Source organism: Lissotriton vulgaris, chromosome 5, assembly GCF_964263255.1.
Source record: "Lissotriton vulgaris chromosome 5, aLisVul1.2, whole genome shotgun sequence".
Lineage (NCBI taxonomy): Eukaryota > Metazoa > Chordata > Amphibia > Caudata > Salamandridae > Lissotriton > Lissotriton vulgaris.
This window is the reverse complement of record NC_141693.1, coordinates 311,003,532-311,025,915: the sequence shown is the minus strand read 5'-3', so window position 1 is coordinate 311,025,915 and position 22,384 is coordinate 311,003,532.

Sequence of the window (22,384 nt, the reverse complement as noted above, 5' to 3'; positions counted from 1 at the left end):
TTTACTAGTGACGTTGTGGTAAGCTCCACCTCTGCTATTCTGGTGGTGATTTTCTGTAAATCTGCACGGAGTAACGCTACGTCTGTGGAAATGGAGCCTACTGTAGACTGCACGTTCGTCAACGCCGTCATTATGTCCTCCAAAGTCACTTTTTTGGCAGCGCCCTCTCCTTATGCTCCACTCAATTAGGTCCTCCCCTCCTGCAAAGGGGGAAAGTCCTTATTATATGCATATTTATCCAGTTTGGCTTGTGTCGTAAGATTTCTGGGACCTCTTCCCGACATGATGGTACTTCGAATCGGTTGCGGGGACTGTGTTTCTACCTGTGAGGTTGACCAGCGGATCTCGAAATCTCTTCGGTGTTATGTTACCCCTGCCTCCCTATGCTGTGCTCCGGGATTTCCAGTCGAGTCTCCACCTACGGGGGAGGGGAAGCGTGTATATGCACCCGTATTCCTCTGTGTCTGATTTACAGTGCGGGTGCAGGCTTTCTTCCCAGGGAAGTGGTGTTCAACAACAGCGGCAAGATTTTCACACTGCTGGATTACACGTGGGGCGTAGCGGGCGTCTAAAGCAGGCAGGGGCCCTTCCATATATTACTGCGCTGCGTCTCAAATCTACTCCCGAGTCCCCACCAGTGGGTTAATTTTCATGCACTTAGTTGCTGCTGTTCGAGAGGTCCCTCTGGGTCGGGGTACCTCAGTTACCTCCTTGGCTGCCTGTGCGGCTCTATGCGAAGGTTTTGCGGCATGCGCCGTTACCCCTGGTCTGGTCTCGGCCTTTTATAGTGCTAGGCCGCTCAGTTCTACGTATCTGGCCCCTCTGCCATACCCCCTCCGCGGTGTTTGCGGAGTTTTCGGAGTGGTGAATTCCCACTGGCCCCAGATGAGAAATGGGCTTCTGTTGCTGTGTCGGTCGCGGAGCCTGTCTGGGCCGACAAATAACTCGAGGTCCCGGCTTCTGCTACCAGTTTAGGCCGCCTGTTGAATGCGGCTGGAGTTCCCGGTGGTGTTATCAGCTGTCATACTGTGGATCGCTGCACTCGGCAGCGTCTACAGCTGGACGGGCCTCGGAGCTCAGCCCTCCAATGTGTCCTCAGGTCGCTATTCTGCTGCTTCGCCCGGTCTCTCTGTCCCGCACCTCGGGCCCTCTGGTTGCGCTCTCACGTGTCGTGCCGCTTCCTAGGGGTGTGAGGAACAGGCTCGCTGATTTTCAGTCGCGGATCCACCGTCGGTCCTCCGAGGCCGCCTCCGCCGCACTCTCCTTAGGGTGTCCCCGGGCAGGCAAATCACTCGAGGCCCCGGCTTCCGCCGCGGAAGCAGGCCGCTTTGATTCGGTTTCGGTCTCCTCCGGTTAACTGTTACGGATTTTCATCGGGACCCTGGCATTCGACACCGCTCGATGACGGGCATGCACGGGTGCTCCAGCCTCCCGTTATTTAGTCGGATATGTTATGTTATGTTATGTTACAGTCTTTTGTATTGCGCGCAGCTGCCCCAGCTAAGGGCCTCCTGGCGCATGGCAGGTAATATGCAACGCCTACAGGGAACATAACAGAAAGAAAGACAGAGGCGAATTTTATTAAAACAGAAAAGTTTTTACAGCTTTGCGAAAGGCTAAAAGGTGATCTAGCAACCGTATCTCTACTGGAAGAGAGTTCCAGAGCTCGGCCGCTCTGACCCGGAAGGATCGGCCACCGACCCGACACAGCCTGTATCGGGGGATCACAGTGAGTGCTTGACCCAGGGATCTCAGGGGCCGGGTAGGCACATACCAGGACAGAAGGTCCGCAAGAATTTGAGGACCCCCACCTCTCAAAATCTTGAACGCCAAACACAACACTTTAAACTGGATTCTTGCCCTAATAGGCAACCAATGCAGTGATCTCAAAGTGCCGGAAACGGAACATGTACGGGGTAAGCCCACAATGGCTCTCGCCGCGGCGTTCTGAACGCGTTGGAGGCGGGTAACCTCTGCCACATTGGTCCCTACCAGAAGAGAGCTGGCATAGTCCAGACGTGATAACACCGTCGCCTGGACTATCAGCTGCCTGGTGCGATGGTCAAAGAACTTCAGGACGGGGCGCAGCGACCGTAGGATACCGAAGCAACAGGCCGCGGTTCTCTTCGTGTGGCCCACAAAACTGAGGGAGGTGTCCATCCATACTCCTAGGTTCTTTAATTCGGTGACCGGAAGGGGGGCCGGCCCCAAGCTCCGAAGGCCACCACCTGTCTCCCCATAATTCCGACCTCCTGCCGACGATCATGATCTCCGTTTTCTTTGCGTTGAGCTGGAGACAGTTGTTCTTCATCCAGCTCTCCACCGCCCTAAGTCCACTCTGAAACCTGGGGGCATCCAGGTCCGCATCCCCGCTGATCGTAACCGCTAGCTGAGTGTCGTCGGCATATGAGACCATAGTCATGCCCCATTGCTTGACGACCTCAGCCAGCGGTCTCACGTATAGATTAAACAACGTGGGACTCAGCGAGGAACCTTGCGGCACCCCCTGTTTCAGAGGATGGAATTGGGACTGGAACGGTGGAACGGCAACGCTAAAGAAACGATCGTCTAGGAAAGATCGGAACCACTGGAGGGCGGGGCCACCCAGCCCAATCTCCTCCAGGCGATGCAACAGGATGGGATGCGAGACAGCGTCAAACGCGGCGCTCAGATCTAATAAAACGAGCGCCGCTGTCTGCCCCGCATCCATCACCGTGCGAAGATGTTCAGCCATGGAGAGAAGGGCGGTCTCCGTGCTGTGACCAGCACGGAACCCGTTCTGGGTGGGATCCAAGATATTAACATGGATAAGGTGGGCCGAAAGATCTTTGTTGACATGGGCCTCCAACACTTTGGTCGGCCACGGGAGCAAGGAGATAGGCCGATAGTTTTCGGGTTTCTCTGGGTCCAAAGATGGTTTCTTTAAGATGGGAGAAACCACCGCCCGCTTCCAGCTAGCAGGTACCGTGCCTGACTCCAACAAGATGTTCATCAGGGAGTGTACCACGGCCCGGCCCGCGAATGACTGATCTCTGTAAAGGGTCGGTCTGAGCGGATCAGCGGGGGACCCAGATTTAACCTGCTGGGCCAAGAGGTCAAACTCCTCAAGTGTCAACGGGGGCAGCACATGCAGAGTGGTGTCTCCAAAGATGTTAACCGGAGACTCAACTGGAGGCCCTGTATAGGGGAACGTCTTATAGATGTTTTGGACCTTTTCCAAGAAAAACAGAGCAAGAGCCTCACAGTGAGTGGCAGAACCAGTCGTCGGGGCACCAGCTCGTTTTGCTAAAAGATCCTTCATCACTTTAAAGATGGTTTTGGAGGGGTTGGAGCTGTTGCCGAATTCAGCAGCATAATAAGCTGCCCGGGCTCGGCAAACAGCCCGATGGTAGATTTTGACGGAGGCGAGATAAATAGCTTTTTTCCCGTTATCGTACGCCTTCTGCCAAGCCCTCTCCGCTCGTCTACAGCTGCCCTTGAGTGCACGTAAGGCGTCATCGTACCACGGGCTAGAGTCCCTAGAGCTGATCTTACAGACGGTAATTGGAATGAGGGCGTCAAGCGCCTTGGTGATCCAGGAGCAGAACCTATCGTAACCTGTATCCACAGCTACCAAAGGTTCTAATGGCTCAGCGGCGAGGACACGATGTAAGTCCTCTAGCCGTAATTTACTCCAATGGTCGGATTCATCGGGAAGGACACCTCGACTCCGAAGCTCCCTCAGCAAGCAGCCATCTTCGCCGGCTGCTAGCCACGCCCCCCGCAAAGGTACATTTCTGTATGAAGTGCCTACATTCCATCATGCAGAATGCGAGTATTTGGGTGGTGGTAGCTGTACATGCATGTTCTTTGTGCTCACTAATCAAAACCTGTCCCCTGCCTTTCAAAACTGCATGATCCAAATATGGCCTTACTCACTTCTCTACAGGGCCATACTGGCAACCCAAAGCAGCCCTGGCAAATGTTGTCAGGCCAGCCCCTGAACAGTGCATAGTGAGTACAGCAAGTGAGCCTGACCGCTACAAGGAGGGTTTGGCAGAGGTTCTCCCCTAAGAAAATGTACGTAATAATGGAGCATTCTACAACACATATATCATTATATATTTAATTGTATTAGCTTTTAAAACACAGTAAATGATAACCTTACAGTGCACCAGGACAGGACAATATTTGCTGGGGGCCTTCAATGATTCCCTCACTATCACCTGCCAACAGTACCTCACATTTCTGCATAGCCTCACACTCACATATATTGCATTTGTTTTATTGCGCCTTTCATAACTGTGTAGTGGTCGGAGTACTTATATCACACACAAATACAGAGACAATGGTATGTCACTGTTACAACGCAACTTTTACGTCGTAATGCTGTTACAACACAGCTTTTACAATGCTGGTTCCATTACATCGGATGCCATTACAACGCAGGATATTCAAGTCAAGTCAAGTCATAAAATTTATATAGCGCACTACATACCCAGAGGGTCTCAAGGCGCTTAGGGAGGGGAGGAGGATTACTTGTCAAATATCCACGTTTTAAGTTGCTTTCTGAATGCTAGGTGGTTCTGGGTTACTACATCGCAGATGCTATTACAACGCATACCATTACATCGTAAGTATTGGTAAGTATATAATTATTTTTTTATTTTTTTAATATTATATAATTAATTTATTTAATCATTATTAATTTTAAATAAATTAATTTATTTATGTTTTTTAATATTATAAATTAAATATATTAATTTAAGTATTTTTTTTTAATAAGTATGAGTATAGGAGTATATGTTTTGGGGTACTGAGGTATATGTTTTGGGGTGTTTGGGTATTTTTAGGTTTTAGGGCAGGGTTTGAGTTTTGGGGTACAGGGGTATTTTTAGGTTTTAGGGCTGGGTTTGGGTTTTGGGGTACAGGGGTGTTTTTAGGTTTTAGGGCAGGGTTTGGGTTTTGGGGTACAGGGGTGTTTTTAGGTTTTAGGGCTGGGTTTGGGTTTTGGGGTACAGGGGTGTTTTTAGGTTTTAGGGCAGGGTTTGGGTTTTGGGGTACAGGGGTGTTTTTAGGTTTTAGGGCTAGGTTTGGGTTTTGGGGTACAGGGATGTTTTTAGGTTTTAGGGCAGGGTTTGGGTTTTGGGGTACAGGGGTGTTTTTAGGTTTTAGGGCTGGGTTTGGGTTTTGGGGTACAGGGGTCTTTTTAGGTTTTAGGGCAGGGGTTGGGTTTTGGGGTACAGGGGTGTTTTTAGGTTTTAGGGCAGGGTTTGGGTTTTGGGGTACAGGGGTGTTTTTAGGTTTTAGGGCAGGGTTTGGGTTTTGGGGTACAGGGGTGTTTTTAGGTTTTAGGGCTGGGTTTGGGTTTTGGGGTACAGGGGTGTTTTTAGGTTTTAGGGCAGGGTTTGGGTTTTGGGGTACAGGGGTGTTTTTAGGTTTTAGGGCAGGGTTTGGGTTTTGGGATACAGGGGTGTTTTTAGGTTTTAGGGCAGGGGTTGGGTTTTGGGGTACAGGGGTGTTTTTAGGTTTTAGGGCAGGGTTTGGGTTTTGGGGTACAGGGGTGTTTTTAGGTTTTAGGGCAGGGTTTGGGTTTTGGGGTACAGGGGTATTTTAGGGTTCAGGGGTAGGGGTAGGTTTGTGTTTAGGGCTAATTAAATTATATTTACCATTTTTAAATTAATTAAAATTTATTTATTATATTAAATTAATTATATTACATTAATTACATGTTTTAATTAAATTAATTAAATTAAATAAATTGTTTTAATTAATTTAATTATATTACATTTAAAAAAATATTTAAATAAAATTAATTTCATTATATTAATTTAATGAAATTAATTACAATTTTTATTAAAATTAAATTAAATAAATAGATTTTATTTTATTAAATTAAATTAATTACTATTTTAAAATGTATTTTAATTAAATGAATTAAATTAAATTAATAAAATTAACTTAATTAAATTTTTTAAAAAAAGGTATACTTACCTATACTTACGATGTAATGCCATGCGTTGTAATAGCATCTGCTATGTAATGCCATGCGTTGTAATGGCATCCGATGTAATGGATCCTGCGTTGTAAAAATTCCGATGTAACGGAATGCGTTGTAAAAAACCGCGTTGTACTGACACCAATCAGAGACAATGAATTGTACATTAAACCAGTGTATAGAAAATGTTACATAAGATACAGGGAACTACAAGGTGTAGGATACATGTCGTCCATAGTGATAGGTATTTTTTTAGAGTGCTTGGTCTGGAGAAGCACAAACTCGGTATTCAGAACGTAACACATTGGTTAGGGTTGGCTTTACTAATAATTTATTTCTACCTAAACAAACCGTTTTTAGTAATGTTAAACTAATTAAATACTTGGAAAAAACATAACTTTCTAACCTGTACTATGTAGTTTGCAGTCAGCTCTTTGAAGACACTTCATAGCTCACTGTGCTAGATTATGATTGTAATTTATGAACTGCACAGTAACACAATGGTCTCTGTGACATAAGCCGAAATCCACTAAGCGATGCACAAAAAATACTATTCTGTGATCTGCATGGTTCACATCCTTGGCAGCGGACATATTAACCCTCTGCGCTACCTTAGATGAGTCAAAACGACCACTAGAAAAAACTACAATCTCTCTCCAGCAGGTACATTAATCACCAGAGTTATCTTGACACCTTTATTGTTACCTGAAAACTACTGGATATATAAGGAACTCTGCAACTGGTGTTTACAAAACTGCTGCACTACTACAAAACTGGCCCCCCGTAACACAACTTGCCCCCCTCCTTCCAGCCTTCCGGGGAAATTCCTGATGCCCGCTATGGCCAGTCCAACCATGCTTCTCTATGTCTATTGGTCATCTTTGGTTTCCACTAATGTGTAACCTGTCATGGAAGTGGAAAACTGGGGTTCAACAAAGATGCAGTCAGGTTGAAGTGGAACTGGAATATACAAATATAGGGCCGGATTCACAAAGGACCACCAGACTCATGCCGGAGAACCTGCAGTTGTGGGGGAGTCTCAGAACCTGGGGCAGAATCTCCGCAAAGAGAATTCTCATTGCCAAGATTCTGCGCAGAGTGTGGAGACTCCCTCATAACTGTGAGACCTTCACCATGAGTGTGGAGGCCCTTTGTGCATCAGGCCCTGAATATATATTATTTTTAGTGGCCCAATAATCCTTATATTAATCCTCCTAGGGTGACCTTCCAAGTCCTCAGCTCTGCACTTACTAAAATGCATGCCTTGCTGGAGGTCTATGACCTGTTTCTGGAGTTCAGTGACTATTGGTCTCATCAAAGTCTGTTTCAGTGTCTGCTATGTATCTGCTGCTAATGTGTAAGAGCCCTATTTTCAGAAATATTGCTTCTATTTTGATTTGCAAGGCTATACAAGTTTCTTTGATCACTGCCAGAATACTATCCAGTTTATCAGGAGATGAGAAAGTGTTCCCCTCTCAGTTGCATTCTTTGCCGCATTTAATGTTTGCATGTCTCTGATTATGAGGGGTGTTGGTGCTTCAGTGTAGTCTGTTTTACCCATTTTCTCAGATGCTTTGAATTGTTTCTCCTGTGATTAGTTAATCTTTGCTAAGCCGCATCAGCACCTGGGCCCTAATAGTGAATGTTTCAGATGTATGCAGGAGTGATGTCCTAAACCTTCATTTACATTGTTGCTCTCAGTCTTTCAAAGGGAGAGAGAGGAACTGCTCTGTATTGTCCACACCACCATGTGGTACAGTTGAGGTGTCCCCTGTGTGTCCTCTGTTTGGGCACTGCACATCCCAGGTGGCTAGCCAAAGGAAAGTGAGCCAGTAGATATAGAGCAATGACACATACCCCTGCTCTGTCTATCTGCTCCCTCTAGTCTGCTCAATAGTACCCAGTGAGATGTTTTATTTGTCTCTGTTCCCTGCATTAGTGGGTATTGTGGGCCTAGTTGAATGCTTGGAGGGGGGCTTCTCTCTGTCAGGGCATGAAACAATTCCCTGCTCATTTGGTATCTATCTTCTTTCACCTGAGAGCTGGTCCACCAGACCCCTTCCTTAGCATCTGGGGTGTTTCTCACTGTCAGTCTGTCCAATAAGATTGTGGTCTCATAGAAATCCATAGGGATGCTCACCACTTTCCCCAACCTATCACACCCCCTGCTGGTGAATTGGCCTAGGCAGTGCAAGGTAATAAAAGCTTGTATTCTGAATTACCCATCTTTGTTTTTCATCCAAACTCATTGAGATGCAAGAGGGCACCTCAGAGAGATACCACAAAGCTGTTTGGGATCTCGGACAAGTGGGTAAACTGTTGGGCACTGCAGAAGAATCAAGCAGGATCACTATTTACGCCAGAATGAGAGATTGCAGGTGAGAAGAGTTATACCTCCAGTGCTCTCTCCAGTGGAATATGTGGCTCCTCTCTTTAAGGTACTTCAAGGTAGCTATGTCTGTCAGGATGCAAGACTTCCAGATTCATGTTCCCGAACCTGGCAAAGGGGAGTTGGTAGTCAGTGAACCCAACCATGGCGCTCAAATTACTTTCATGATTCCCATTGGTGTGGTTCTCCTGGCACTAGTCAATGAGAAATCCTGGCACGCCGACTGGGGAGCTCTGCCCTCTACTTATAATTTACAGACAATGATTGTAGATTCCACAAATCCAGCCCTGGGACTGGCATCATGTGATTCCTATCTTTCTGCACATTCCCCCCAAGCAGACCGGTCAAACCACAGTATGTGTCCTCTAGTGTAAGCAGATAGGGGAGGGCTGGGAGATTCCTCCTTGGGAGACCCAAGCCAAGTATAAAAATAAAAAACCCTCTTTTTTAGGGCTGCAAGGAAACGAAAGCTGTAACCCCTGAAAGTTGTGACATTCAGTACCCCGGGGTTATCGGGAACAGTGGAGTCAGTGTGCTAGTGGCTGACTTCGCTACCTCTTTTTGAATAAAATGGGTGATGACGTAGGTTCCGATGGCACAGACCCAGAAGAGGAGCTATAGCATGGGACAAGAAGTCGAGGAGATCGGCTTACATAAGGGTAGACAGTCCACGCTAGGGAGCCACTGGCTCAGAAGGACCTCTGCAGGACCAGTGCATCCCATCGGGAGATTCCTCCATGGATGGACGCGACACATCAAGAGAGACAGCTGCAAGACCACAGAGGAGGCATGGAAACAGCCGCCAGCTCAGAGGAAAAGATATTGTGGTGTCTAAAAGGAGACATGGAGTGGGGGTCTTCCCTGGAGTGAGGTGTTCTGGACTAGGCAGCAGAGGCTCTAGACCAGACCGTGGTCTCTGGCAACTAAGCAAGTGGCTGCAAAGGGCACAGAAGGAGCGTCTTGGTCGGTGGTTGCACATGAGTTTGTTGCCGGCTTTTAATGGCAACAATAACTCACCTTGTTTTCTTATTGTGGGCCTGTACTTTTAAAACCACCCACTCTGTTAAGTGCACTGCTATCTCGGCAGTAGAGTTGAGCCTATCTCACCTCTGATACTGTGTATCCATACATTCCAGTATTCTCTGTATCACTAATGGTGTTAGTAGACAATAAAAAGAGGAAAGCCCCAGGGAAAACACAAAACTGTGTGGTTTCTGGTTTACACTAAGCATAGTAACTTGGCTACTGAGACCCATGTCATTTTCTCCCTGAAGGTATTCTCCACCTGAGGTGCCAGACGCAATACAAGGAAACCAAGGAGAGAGGAAGAGGAGAAAGACAAGAAGATTCATTGTTCTGCCCTATTGGAATGTTAACAAGCATTATATAAATAAAAACTAATATACCACTAGGGGGCATAATAAAATGATTGCCGGTTTATCGGCAGAAAACTGCCGCTAAAGGGGTGATAATGGGCTTGATAATATACCCTAGAGAATGCCAATAGAAGCCCATGTTCACACCAGAACATGGACTTCTATTGGAATTCTCAAGGGCATATTATCAAGCCCATTATCGCAGTTTTAGCTGCAGTTTTCTGCCGTGAAACCAGCGATAATGTTTAACGCCGTTCTCTGTAATATGCCCCTAAGACTTCTGTGGCCCAGTCTAACCCATCCTCCTGTTACAGGAGCTAATTGCGGGGAAGAGTCAGATATGTCGATGTCGCAGTACGCAAAGGTTAACTGGGCTCGTAGAGCAGAATGTGAGATTGCAGGGGAGAAGAGTTCATGGAGTGCAATGCACAATGTACTAGACATAGAGATTTAAAGGCATACACTAGAAACTAATAAAGAGAATCAATGAAAGGAGAAAAATGAATTGACCAAGGAAGGCCAAATGACGCATAGAGCTGCATTTTAAATGGTGGGCCAGAAGATAATTGTGTAGTCCAAGGTAACGTAAACCGCAATAAACTAGCAGGTGGGAAAGAATGACTCCGTACATAATTGACTGATGAGTAGGCAAAGGGACACAAAGAGCCACCTTTCTGGTGTGTAAGTTTGTGTGTATGTAGACATGATTACAGCCCGAACCGCTGAATGAAATTGCTCCACATTTGGCAGAAAGGTAGATATTGGTACAGGGAAGTGCCTTTTTCTGATTTGGTGTAAATCCATGCAGTAGTTTTGGAAATATCACGAGAAACACACATTTTTATAGATAGGGACGTTGATCCTCCGAGTCCCCGTGCTCAAATCTTATTGGATGCCAACACTTCAAACCAGGTAGTGTTGGCAGCCATTTTGGGACTCTGCTTCAGCCGAGTTCCACAAAAAACATTTTAAAAAAGAGAAGCAGGCAGGTTAAGAATACCCTGACCCCATAGGCCTCTTGGGGTGGGAGACCCAGAGGGACTCTGACAGGGCAAAAAAACCTTTAAAAAAATATTAGGTGAGAGGCATGGCTCCTGACAACAACAAAAAAGTAAGTGTGAGCTCCTGCACTTCTCTAATATTTACCCCCTTGGTTGGACAGGTCCCAGGGCATGCAGGCTTTAATGAAATGATGTAGGAGGGGGCAGAGAGACTGCCACCTCTCCAGGGCTAATTGAAGAGAAATGAGGGGGCTTGTGAATCTCTGTGCCTCCGGGGATTGGGGCTAAAGAGAAATAAATCATACAGCCTTGCAGACCCCCCGTGCCCTACGGCCACCACCTCCCTGGGACTATTTTCTGGGTTATGGGGGATCTCACAGACCCTCCAAGATTCGAGAACCACCACCTGCCCAGGCCAAATTGTATTTTTAAAATAGTAATGGGCCGCATGCCCCCCTCCCAGGCTGTCCTCACCCCTGGGGACCGCCATCTCCCTGAGGCAAGCCCTACTACATCAAAGAAGGGGGGCTGAGTGACCCCCTTCCTGGAACCATCAATGGCCATAGGGACCACAACTCCAGGGCTCACTCCTGCTACGTCCCGGGGTGCCCACCCCCAGAAAACAGTTGTTTGCTGTGGCTTAGTCAGAGCTTTAACCACTCCTGCGACCCTGACCTGCTGGTAGGTCGCTCCCCAACCACACAGCTGCCTTGACGCTGCCGCTGCTGAAAAGTTGAGGCCCTCCTCCACCCGAAGGCTACCACCTGCGCCTCATCCCCGGTGGCCAGTGGTAGGCCCTAGGTTTGTATCATTTACCCATTTTGCCTCTGTCTCCCCCTCGCTGCCATTGTTTTTGCTCGTTTCCTTCTGTTGGTTTCTGTATCTTGTGCCCGTTTTGCCTCTGTCTCTCACTCGCTGCCATTGTTTTTGCCCGTTTCCTTCTGTTGGTTTCTGTATTTTATGACCGTTTTGCCTCTGTCTCCCTCTCGCTGCCATTGTTTTTGCTCGATTCCTTCTGTTGGTTTCTGTATCTTGTGCCCGTTTTGCCTCTGTCTCCCACTCGCTGCCATTGTTTTTGCCCGTTTCCTTCTGTTGGTTTCTGTATCTTATGACCGTTTTGCCTCTGTCTTCCCCTCGCTGGCATTGTTTTTGCCCGTTTCCTTCTGTTGGTTTCTGTATCTTGTGCCCGTTTCGCCTCTGTATCCCCCTCGCTGCCATTGGTTTTGCCCGTTTCCTTCTGTTGGTTTCTGTATCTTGTGCCCGTTTTGCCTCTGTCTCCCCCTCGCTGCCATTGTTTTTGCCTGTCTCCTTCTGTTGGTTTCTGTCTCTTGTGCCCGTTTTTGCCTCTTTCTCCTCCTCGCTGCCATTGTTTTTGCCTATTTCCTTCTGTTGGCTTTTGTATCCTGTGCCCATTTTGCCTCTGTCTCCCCCGCGCTGCCCCGTTACCGCTGCTGCATCCCCTGCGGCCCCACCCCTCTCCCTGCCATTCACTGACCCTGCCTCCCGCCTCCCAGCTGCTCCTCCCTCCCACATCCCCATATGGGTTGACTGCTGCGCAGTGAGACAAGCGACCCTTGATCTGCTGGTAGGTCGCTCCCTCACCACACAGCTCCGCCTGTGTGCCCTGACGCTGCCTCTGGTGAAAAGTTGAGGCCCTCCTCCACCCGCAGGCCACCACTTGCGCCTCATCCCTGGTGGCCAGTGGTAGGCCCTAGGTTTGTATCTTGTGCCTGTTTTGCTTCTGTCTCCCTCCCGCTGCCATTATTTTTGCCCATTTCCTTCTGTTGGTTTCTGTATTTTGTGCCCGTTTTGCTTCTATCTCCCCCTCTCTGCCATTGTTTTTGCCCGTTTCCTTCTGTTGGTTTCTGTATCTTGCGCCTGTTTTGCCGCTGTCTCCCCCTCGCTGCCATTATTTTTGCCCATTTCCTTCTGTTGGTTTCTGTATCTTGTGCCCATTTTGCCTCTGTCCCCCCTCGCTGCCCCGTTCCCGCCGCTGCGTCCCCTCACTGCCCGCCCCCTCTCTGCCATTCGCTGCCCCTGCCTCCCGCCTCCCGCCTCCCAGCTCCTCCTCCCTCCCACATCCCCATATATGATGGCCGCTGGCGTGCCGAAGGCGCTCCTAAGGCAAGCCTGTCTGTGCCCGTCCGCGCTTGTACCGCGCCCAGCGCCAGAACCCCTGGTCCCCACACACGCCATGATGACCACCACCGCTAAGACGCCATCACACTACACGGTCTCAACCCCAGAAGGACCCACACTGCTTTTAAAACATTTTATAAAAGAGAAGCAGGCAGGTTAAGAATACCCTGACCCCATAGGCCTCTTGGGGTGGGAGACCCAGAGGGACTCTGACAGGGCAAAAAAAACTTTAAAAAAATATTAGGTTAGAGGCATGGCTCCTGACAACAACAAAAAAGTAAGTGTGAGCTCCTGCACTTCTCTAATATTTACCCCATTAGTTGGACAGGTCCCAGGGCATGCAGGCTTTAATGAAATGATATAGGAGGGGGCAGAGAGACTGCCACCTCTCCAGGGCTAATTGAAGAGAAATGAGGGGGCTTGTGAATCTCTGTGCCTCCGGGGATTGGGGCTAAAGAGAAATAAATCATACAGCCTTGCAGACCCCCCATGCCCTACGGCCACCACCTCCCTGGGACTATTTTCTGGGTTATGGGGAATCTCACAGACCCTCCAAGATTCGAGAACCACTACCTGCCCAGGCCAAATTGTATTTTTAAAATAGGAGTGGGCCGCATGCCCCCCTCCCAGGCTGTCCTCACCCCTGGGGACCGCCATCTCCCTGAGGCAATCCCTACTACATCAAAGAAGGGGGGCTGAGTGACCCCCTTCCTGGAGCCATCAATGGCCATGGGGACCACAACTCCAGGGCTCACTCCTGCTACGTCCCGGGGTGCCCACCCCCAGAAGACAGTTGTTTGCTGTGGCTTAGTCAGAGCTTTAACCACTCCTGCGACCCTGACCTGCTGGTAGGTCGCTCCCCCACCACACAGCTGCCTTGACGCTGCCGCTGCTGAAAAGTTGAGGCCCTCCTCCACCCGAAGGCTACCACCTGCGCCTCATCCCCGGTGGCCAGTGGTAGGCCCTAGGTTTGTATCATTTACCCATTTTGCCTCTGTCTCCCCCTCGCTGCCATTGCTTTTGCTCGTTTCCTTCTGTTGGTTTCTGTATCTTGTGCCCGTTTTGCCTCTGTCTCTCACTCGCTGCCATTGTTTTTGCCCGTTTCCTTCTGTTGGTTTCTGTATCTTGTGCCCGTTTTGCCTCTGTCTCCCACTCGCTGACATTGTTTTTGCCCGTTTCCTTCTGTTGGTTTCTGTATCTTGTGACCGTTTTGCCTCTGTCTTCCCCTGGCTGGCATTGTTTTTGCCCGTTTCCTTCTGTTAGTTTCTGTATCTTGTGCCCGTTTCGCCTCTGTATCCCCCTCGCTGCCATTGGTTTTGCCCGTTTCCTTCTGTTGGTTTCTGTATCTTGTGCCCGTTTTGCCTCTGTCTCCCCCTCGCTGCCATTGTTTTTGCCTGTTTCCTTCTGTTGGTTTCTGTCTCTTGTGCCCGTTTTTGCCTCTTTCTCCTCCTCGCTGCCATTGTTTTTGCCTATTTCCTTCTGTTGGCTTTTGTATCCTGTGCCCATTTTGCCTCTGTCTCCCCCGCGCTGCCCCGTTACCGCTGCTGCATCCCCTGCGGCCCCACCCCTCTCCCTGCCATTCACTGACCCTGCCTCCTCCCTCCCACATCCCCATATAGGTTGGCTGCTGCGCAGTGAGACAAGCGACCCTTCATCTGCTGGTAGGTCGCTCCCCCACCACACAGCTCCGCCTGTGTGCCCTGACGCTGCCTCTGGTGAAAAGTTGAGGCCCTCCTCCACCCGCAGGCCACCACTTGCGCCTCATCCCTGGTGGCCAGTGGTAGGCCCTAGGTTTGTATCTTGTGCCTGTTTTGCTTCTGTCTCCCTCCCGCTGCCATTATTTTTGCCCATTTCCTTCTGTTGGTTTCTGTATCTTGTGCCCGTTTTGCTTCTATCTCCCCCTCTCTGCCATTGTTTTTGCCCGTTTCCTTCTGTTGGTTTCTGTATCTTGCGCCTGTTTTGCCGCTGTCTCCCCCTCGCTGCCATTATTTTTGGCCATTTCCTTCTGTTGGTTTCTGTATCTTGTGCCCATTTTGCCTCTGTCCCCCCCTCGCTGCCCCGTTCCCGCCGCTGCGTCCCCTCACTGCCCGCCCCCTCTCTGCCATTCGCTGCCCCTGCCTCCCGCCTCCCAGCTCCTCCTCCCTCCCACATCCCCATATATGATGGCCGCTGGCGTGCCGAAGGCGCTCCTAAGGCAAGCCTGTCTGTGCCCGTCCGCGCTTGTACCGCGCCCAGCGCCAGAACCCCTGGTCCCCTCACACGCCATGATGACCACCGCCGCTAAGACGCCATCACACTACACGCTCTCAACCCCAGAAGGACCCACACCTGCTTTAAGGCCGCCCCGAAACGCACACACAGTCCTTTCACCTGCCGGAACTGCAGCTACACCAGCCTCAGAGCCGCCGAACAACCCGCCAAGAAAGACCTCAACCACCTCCGATGCATCCTACTGAACACCTGCTCCACATGCAAACACGCCGTTGAGCTCTGGGACCTGTTCAACACAGCATCCCCGGACGTCGCCTTCCTAACAGAGATCTGGATGAACGAATCCCCCGCACCCAACATAGCCATAGCCATCCCAAACGGCTACAAGATCACCCGCAGAAACCGCACCAATGGAGTCGGAGGAGGAATCGCCATCATCCACAAGAACAGTATCAGGGTCTCGACCAGCTCCGACGACACTCTCAGCTCCGCCAAACACATGCATTTCCAGATCCACACAGACCCCAACTCCGACCTCAGAGGCACCCTCTTCTACAGACCTCTGGGACCCCGACCCCAGTTCAGCGACTCCATAGCTGACTTCATCAGCATGCACACCCCGACCTCCACCGACTACATCCTCTTCGGAGACCTCAACTTTCACCTGGAGAACACCAACGGCAGCAACTCGACAACCCTAATCGATAACCTCGCCAACCTCGAACTGAGACAACTTGTCACAACGCCCACCCACTCCTCAGGCCACACGCTTGACCCCATCTTCTCCGCAAGCCCCCACGACGCCTTCAGCCACACCACCGAAATCCTCTGGACCGACCACCGCTACATCCACTTCTCCTTCCAGAAACTAACCACCGCACCCAACAGATCCTCCCGCCGCTGCTGTAGAAAAATCACTGAAGACCAACTACATGCAAACCTCACTCTCAGCCCACCGACTGAAGCCTCCAACATCGACGACGCTGCCCGCAACCTCAGACTCTGGATCGACGAATGCGCAACACCCTCGCCCCGCTGAAGAAACCCCTCCACAGAGACACCAGCAAGAGGGCCAGCTGGTTCACCCCAAAACTCCTAGCCTCCAAGCGAGCCTGCCGGAAGTTAGAGAAGAAATGGCACAACGAACAGACTCCGGACAGCCACGCAGCCCACAAGTACGCCACCCGCAACCACCACCACCTCATCAGGACGGCCAAGAGGATCTCCTTCAAAGACCGCCTTGACAACATTGCACACAATAGCAAGGAGCTCTTCAACATCATGAAGGAAATCTCCAACCCCAGCTCCAACACCAACAACATCCCGCCATCACAAGCCCTGTGCGACTCCCTCACCACTTTCTTCCACCGCAAGATAGCAGACATCCACGACAGCTTCAACACCCAGACAGCCCCAATAGACAGTGACACAACAGTCTCTCCGCACAACATCGACCAAGACCCCATGCTAGCTTGGACCAGTGTGAGCATCGTTGACACCATCAAGACCATGAGCACAATCCACTCCGGCTTCCCGTCAGACCCATTCCCGCACCACATCTTCAACAAAGCCAGCATCTCCATGGCACCCCACCTGCGCAACGTCATCAATCTCTCCCTCGAGACCGCAACCTTCCCAGAAAACTGGAAACACGCAGAGATCAGCACCCTACTCAAAAAACCCAGGGCTGTCCTGGGTGACCTCAAGAACTTCTGGCCCATCTCTCTGCTCCTGTTCCCAGCCAAGGTCATTGAGAAGATCGTCAACAGACAGCTAACCCGATACCTCAATGAAAACCGAATCCTGGACCCTTCCCAGTCAGGATTCCGCAGCAACCACACCACAGAGACTGCCGTCATCGCTGCCACTGACGACATTAGGATTCTGCTGGAATGCGGTAAGACCGCAGCCCTCATCCTACTGGACCTCTCCGCTGCCTTCGACACCATCTGCCACCGCACACTCCGCTCACCCCTCCATGTCGTAGGGATCCGAGACAGAGCCCTGGAATGGACTACCTCCTTCCTCTCCGGCAGAACCCATAGCGACCGCCTCCCCCTTTCCAATCCGAAGCCTCAGAGATCATCTGCAGCATACCCAGGGCTCCTCCCTCAGCCGGACACAGTTCAACATTTACCTGGCCCTGCTCACACATGTCGCCCAACAGCACGACCTCAACATAATCTCCTATGCCGACGACACTCAACTGATCCTCTCCCTCACCAAGGACCCCATCACCGCCAAAGCCAACCTCCACGAAGGAATGAAGGCCATCGCCGACTGGACGAAGACCCGCCGACTGAAGCTGGACACGGACAAAACGGAAGTCCTCATCCTCGGCTCCAACCCCTCAGCCTGGGACAACTCCTGCCTGGTGGCCCACGGCACTAGGGGAGCCCGACACCCACTGACCATGCACTCAACATGGGAATCATCCTCGACTCAACGCTCTCCATGACCAAGCAAGTCAACGCCATCTCCTCCTCCTGCTTTATAATCCTCTGCATGCTCCGCAAAATCTTTAGGTGGTTCCCGACAGAAACAAGAAGAAAAGTCACCCAGGCCCTCATCAGTAGCAGACTTGACTACGGAATCACCCTCTATGCAGGAGCCCCGACCAAGCTCATCAAACAACTGCAACGCATCCAAAACACCTCGGCACGACTGATCCTCGACGTATAACCCCACAGCCACATCACCCCCCTCCTGAGAAACCTGCACTGGCTACCCATCAGCAAGAGGATATCCTTCCAGCTCCTCATCCATGCACACAGGGCACTCCACAAGACCGGCCCAGCCTACCTCAACAAACGACATTCCTTCTACACCCCCAACCGCCAGCTCCGCCCGCCAACCTCGCACTCGCCACCATCCCACGCTTGCGAAGGAAAACCACTGGTGGGGGGTCCTTCTCCCACCTCGCCGCCAAGACCTGGAACACCTTCCCACTGAACCTACGACAGACCCAAGACCTGCTGACCTTGAGGAGGCTACCCAAGACCTGGCTGTTTGATCAGTAGTGGCCTCCTCACCCCACTTTGCCTTGAGACCCTCATGGGTATGTATGTTGATTGATTGATTGACAGCAAACACTCTGCTTTCAGTAAGCAAGAGCAGAGACATTCTCTTGCTACCTGGAATTGGAGCATTCATGTGTTTCCCTGCCCCCTGTCAAGTGAGCCGGTAAACGGATGAATAACTTTCTCACACAGGGGGCTTCATGTTTAGCAGGTCACTGTGTGTAAAAGAAATGCCGGTCCCCACAGGAGGCAGGAAGGCAGCAGGGACCCTGTGGGCCTTGAGGTTCCCCCCATGGTCACAATGCAGACTGGGGACTCTAGGGGCACCCAAGGAAAACAACGCTCAGCCCTGGTGTCCTCTGGGCTGAAATCGGCCAGGAGAGGGGTCCATGTGGCCCCCCTCCTCTATCTAAAGAAATTATAAATAAAAGGCCAGGATTCTTTCTTGTCATCTGCTGCTGAGAGCTTGGATCAGGTTCTAATATTTTAAAACCTAAAAGTATGTACACTTGCGTAGAAAGCCTGCCCATCTGGCCCTGACCCATATTAATTAGCTGTAGGAAATGTCTTCCCGCCCTTTTCCCATGATGGTGGACAGCTTACTAAAACACCCCGCTGATTATGGTGACTGGGTCTTGATGCCTAGGAATACGATTGCAACTCCACCAAACAAAGAAGCACTTACTTTAGTAAGTGCAAATCATCCAAGTGTAATTTCTCTGCAGTGCCCCCTTGTAAAGTTATCTGATGAAGATGCTCGAGGAACAATCCCATTGGCAAAGTTACAGACACACAAGATCACTTAAAACATTTCCTCAGCATCCTTTACACAGCTGTAGTGTAGGAGACACAGTATACATTTACCTAAAAGGTAGCACTTCCTAATTAGCCAGTAGAAAGTTCTCCAATTGGGTGGAGGTCTTGCACAAAATGGTGGCCTCTTCTTGGATAAATATGCAGGGCAGGATTAATTCTGACACAATGCTCATTTCACAGAAATGAAACCTTAACAGGAAGCACTTACAGATATAAACAAAGCAGGTGACCGAGTTGAAGCTCCATTTCTTTAAAGTACTAATCATCCTAACTTTGTGCGCATGACCAAGGGACAAAAGTGTTTTATCTACATTTCCAATATGGAAAGTTATCTGTAATCCATGATGGAGGTGTTTGCAGCCTTGTTTTTTTAATGCAATATCTCATGAAGTGCCTGTGACGAGGAGGTTCTTTCTTGTCATCTGCTGCTGAAAGCAGAGTCCTTGGTTCTCCTTTTTAAATACCCTAAGTAATGCCTAACATCCATAGCACCACTCACACACCCACTCACAGACACATAGGCACTCATACACTCACACAGCCAGTTACAAGCCCACTCACAGACTCATAAGGCCACTCACAGACACACACATGCATTCACGCAACCACTCACAGACCAACACAGGCACTCACAGAGCCAAGTAGGAACTCACACACCCACTTACAGACCCACACAGGATCTTACACACCCATTCACAGACCTTCTCACATTCTCATAGACCCACTCACAGAAGCAATTCAGACACTCACACACCCTCTAACAGACCCAGACAGATACTCACACACCCACTCACAGACCCACACAGACACTCACCTACCCACTCTCAAAGGTTACAGTTTATATACTTAGAAAATATAATATAAATAAACTTAGAAATTCATTTAAAAAAAACCAAAGGTTACAGAAGTGTTATAGTTAGGAAATAGAACATTAAACACCTTTAGAAAATTAACTGATAAAACATAGGTTACAGGGACTTTAAAATTAAGAAATAGAATTAAAAACTTTAGAAATTGATTTAAAAAAACAAAGGTTACAGGAGTGTTTTAGTTAGGAAATAGAACATAAAACAACCTTAGAAATTCACTGAAAAAACATAGGTTAGAGAGACTTTATAGTTAAGAAATATATTTAAAAACCTTAGAAATTCACTGAAAAAAGCAAAGGTTACAGAGATGTTATAATTAGGCGCACTTTTCACTCATACAAAACCTGTGAAATTCAGCAGCTATAGTTTCCTGAGCTAACAATGAATTAAGCCCTTGCAATGCACTGCTTATGACCTCACAGATTACATCACTAATAACATCATCTCAAATGACATCACTGTTGACCTCATCCACAGAAGAACTCATACCATACACAAAATCTCATACACCTACTCACACACCCACACAACCACTCACATACCCATTCATTAGCATATACAAGCACTCAAACAACCACTCAATCATCCACAGAACCACTCAGACACCCACTCAGTTATCCATAAAGACACACACAGTGACACTCTCACCCAAACAGCTACTCACACACCCACCTATTCACCTATACATTCATTTACACACCAACTCACTCACCCATACAGCCTCTCAACACCACCACTCACTCACCCATGCTAGCACTCACACACTCCCTCATACAATCACTCACATACCCATTTACACATCCATACAAGTACTCATACATCCACTCACTCACCCATAGATTCATTCACACAGACATTTCCTTTACAATACAGCCACTCACACACCAACTCACTTAACCAAACAGTTACTGAAACAGCAATTCACTAACCCAAACAGCAACTTACACAGCCAGTAACTTACTCATACAGCCATTCAGACACTCACTCACCCATATAGTCACTTAAACACCCATAAAGCCACTCACTCTACCCATACTGCCACTGGCACACTGACTCACTCAACAACAACATAGCCACTACCACAGCCACTCAATCACCCACACAGCTATTCACATACCTACTTTTACACCCAAACATCCAATCACACACCCACTCACACATCCATGCCAGCAGTCAGACACCCACTCACACACTGATACGCACAGTCACACAGCCACTCACATAAAGTACTTTAAGAATAGTATCACTTGTTGGTAGTATGTAGTACCTTGATATATGTGTTTAACAGTCATAAAGTTTTAGAAAGCATGCACACTCAATGGATAATATTATCAGTGATGTCATTTGAGATGCCATCAGTGACTTCACTGACACTATCATGATTGATGTAATTTTTAAGGTCATAAGCAGTGTAATCCGGAGGCATAAGTTATAGTTAGCTACGGTAACTATAACTGCTGAATTTCACTGGTTTTGTACAAGTGAAATGTGAGCCTAATTTGGGTATTTTTCAGTGAAAAAAGTATATATGTGTGTGTGTGTGCATATATATATAGCCAGTATGTAGTCATAGTTAGGACCAAATTTTGCAACTAACTTTGGCGCTGCTTGACAAATCTTCACTAAATTTAAAAAGAACTTCCCCTTTTAGGTTCAGCTGCTGTCTGAAAGTTTTGGGGTGATCCATCACCTGGGGGCCGAGATAGAAGGGGGGAACCAAAACACATTTTGTTTTCCCTATGTTATGTCTACGGAGATTTTTCATTTTTTGAACACGACTACAGGTCGAACCACTGACCTCAATCACAGCAAATTTAGCAGAAATCTAGATGTTGGACCACAAAGCTGGCTTTTTGTAATTGGGTGTAAATCCGTTCAGTAGGTTCAGAGATATTCAAGGTAAAAAAATATAGATATATGGGAGCCCAAAATCCTACTGAAATCCTGCTAAAATTTGATTGGCTTCCAACACTTCTACCCGGAAGTGTTGGCAGCCATGTTGGGAATTGGATTGATGCTGAGTCCCACAAAAAGTTAAAAATAAAGAAAAGAGGACAAAGTAGGAATCCCCTGACACCCCAGATATGGTGGGGGTCCCCAAAGGTATGCAATAAAAAGAGATTTTTTTCAATGTTGCTGCCACTGTGCTGGTGGATTCGTGGATTCACTGCAAAATTGAAAAAAAATAGTCTGGGCTATTGCGTTTCTTTTAAAGGGCGCCCCAGGTGGGCCAGATCCCAGGGACATATGTAAAATAAATTAAAGGGGTATATGGGGCCCCCTCCTAGTGTTTACCCAAACCCAGTGGACCACCACCTCCCCAGGGTTTTTGATTTAAATTATACAGGGGGTGCCCGCACAGCACCCCCTGTGCACCGGGTACCACCACCTCCCTGGGGTTTCTTTATTTAATTATTAAATGGGAGGGGACTGCCACCTCCTCAGGGTATTACAAGTAAAAATGCGGGAAGGTCGCACAGACCTTCTGCAGCCCCAGTGGCTACCACCTCCCGGGGTTTCAACTTTTAATAACGGGGAGCTGGGTGGACTCCCCCAGCCCTGGAGACTGCCACCTCCCTGGGGATT